Raw genomic sequence first — 2,773 nt, 5'->3', positions numbered from 1 at the left:
GAAGATGAACTGTTCCACATATCCTACGAAGAGGGAGGCATAGCTGGGGCCCATGCGGGTGCCCATGGCTCCTGGCATAGCTGGGGCCCATGCGGGTGCCCATGGCTACTGGCATAGCTGGGGCCCATGCGGGTACCCATGGCTACTGGCATAGCTGGGGCCCATGCGGGTGCCCATGGCTACACAGTTCAACTCCTCCATCATTTCACCAATAACTCTGTGACTTCTGAGGCATCCACTCTCCTCCATACTCTCTTAACTCTCCCAGATACCATCCCAACCCAACACCTGACCTATAACACCTGGACAGCTCTGGCCTGATCGATCTGAGCTGACCTTCCCCCAGTGTGTGACCGAACACCCATCCTGAGCTGACACCCTCCTGCTCCATCCTCCCCCCTCACCCACTAGCTGCCCCCTCATACACCCAACATCAACCCCCAAAACACTTGTCTGCCACACCACCCCTTCACCCACTTTGCAGCATACAAGCTCACCTGACTGCCACCCTGACATGTCACACAAGCAGCAAGTCATAGGGCCCAACTCCTCCATGCTGACCAGGTTTCCCAAACTGAGTCCTATTGGCCTGTGTTTGACGATATCCTTCTAAACCTTTCCTGTTCATCATCTGTCCAAATGTCTTTTAAATGTTGTAATTGTACCTGCCTCTACAACTTCCTTTAACAGTTCATTCCACATGCGCACCACCTTCTGTGTGAATAATGTTTCCCCTCGGGTCTCTTTTGAATCATTCTCCTCTCACCTTAACCCTATGCCCTCAAGGTTTGGATGCCCCTGCCCTAGGGAAAATACCTTGGCTATTCACCTTACAATGACCCTCCTAATTTTATAAAGCTCTGTAAGGTCACACCTCAACCTTCTACAAGTCCAGGGAAGAAAGTCACAGCCTATCCAACCTTTCCTAGATCTCCCACTTTCCTTATATCCTTATTATCTCTCTGTAGATTGTCAAACTGCCTGTGGGACCTTTAAACCCTGGAATATCTCAGGAACAGCAGTAAAAAGAGGTGAGACTAGTCCCCCACTATGATCCTCTGGTGTGATGGAAGGCATCTGGATTGGATAAGCTCTACATTTCTCAAAAAAAGCCTGGTTCGAATGTCTGGGTAGAAATGCAGAACCTCTGGACCAGGTAATAAGACATGGGAGCAGAATGGCAAACCAACAGTTATTGTAACCACTCAGAAGATGTGATGTAATCATTCATAAAGCACTTGCTAGGCTGTATTGCGGGTAACCACTACATTTGCCACCAACCCTGAAGCTATAATTTAATTTATTGTAGGCAGTTTATTAACAATGTCAATTATCTTAAAAGTCTAATTGTGTCTGTCACCCTCTCCTGTATTCAGGAAGCTCAGAATAGTCATTATTAGTGATGGCAGAGATTAGCAATGTTCCTGAATCAACCACAATATATTTTGGTTTGGCAACAGGAATAAAATTCCTGGATGACATACTAAAGAGTTAAAACAGCTCTCTGGAAGTGGATTTTAGCATGCTGAATCATAGTTGCATATTGATTAAATGAAAAATTAACAAAACTTCTGAAGAGTTTTCATGACCTTCTTGATGTCATGAAAAGCATTTGTTTGATTGGTATGTCAGAGGTCACCTGGAGTTTCCTAGAATGAATCAGTTCCTAGAATGAATCACCTTCCGAAGATCCCTTCGCCCGTCTCCAACACACTCCATCTACCTGGACACTCCATGCTGGCCTATTACCCGTCCTCCACCTCTTCATTTCCAACTGCCGCCGGGACATTAACCACCTCACTGTCTACTTAACTGTCTACCCTCCTCCCCCACTCCAATCTCTCACCCTCACAACGCGCCGCCCTCCACTCCCTCTGCTCCAATCCCGACCTCACCATCAAGCCAGCGGATAAAGGGGGTGCAGCGGTAGTCTGGCACACTGACCTCTACACCGCTGAAGCCAGACCCCAACTCGAAGACACCTCCTCCTACTGACCATGACCCCACCCCACCATCACCAAACCATCATCTCCCAGATCATACAGAACCTCATCACCTCAGGAGATCTCCCACCCACAGCTTCCGACCTCATAGTCCGGGAACTCCACACTGCCCGGTTCTACCTCCTTTCCAAGATCCACAAGCCTGACCACCCTGGCCGACCCATTGTCTCAGCATGCTCCTGCCCCATTGAACTCATCTCTACCTACCTCGACACTGCCCTGTCCCCTGAATCCAGGAACTCCCCACATATGTTCGAGACACCACCCCATGCCCTCCACCTCCTCCAAGACTTCTGTTTCCTCGGCCCCCAACGCCTCATCTTCACCATGGATATCCAATCCCTCTACACCTCCATCCGCCATGACCAGGGCCTCCAAGGCCTCCATTTCTTCTTCTTCCGACGTCCCCAACAGTACCCTTCCACCGACACACTCATTCGTTTGGCCAAACTGGTCCTCATTCTCCACAATTTCTCCTTCGAATCCTCCCACTTCCTCCAGACCAAAGGGGTAGCCATGGGCACACGTATAGGCCCCAGCTATGTCTGTCTCTTTGTTGGCTACGTAGAACAGTTGATCTTCCGTAATTACACCGGCACCACTCCCCACCTCTTCCTCCGCTACATTGATGACTGCATTGGCGCCACCTCGTGCTCCCGCGAGGAGGTTGAGCAATTCATCAACTTCACGAACGCATTCCACCCTGACCTTAAATTTACCTGGACCATCTCTGACACCTCCCTCCCCCTCCTGGACCTCTCCATCTCCAT

The 2,773-nt window shown here is 49.8% G+C and overlaps 1 long non-coding RNA gene across 2 annotated transcripts in view; it reads right to left on the bottom strand.

Annotated features, from left to right (window-relative positions):
- LOC122562103 overlaps positions 1-2,773 on the bottom strand; it is a 354,404-nt gene that overhangs the window by 195,271 nt on the left and 156,360 nt on the right. The gene's annotated exons all lie outside the window — the stretch shown is intronic.

This window comes from Chiloscyllium plagiosum, chromosome 24 (genome assembly GCF_004010195.1).
Source record: "Chiloscyllium plagiosum isolate BGI_BamShark_2017 chromosome 24, ASM401019v2, whole genome shotgun sequence".
Taxonomy (NCBI): domain Eukaryota; kingdom Metazoa; phylum Chordata; class Chondrichthyes; order Orectolobiformes; family Hemiscylliidae; genus Chiloscyllium; species Chiloscyllium plagiosum.
The sequence above is the reverse complement of the archived record's forward strand: the minus strand, read 5'-3'. Positions and strand labels throughout refer to the sequence as shown.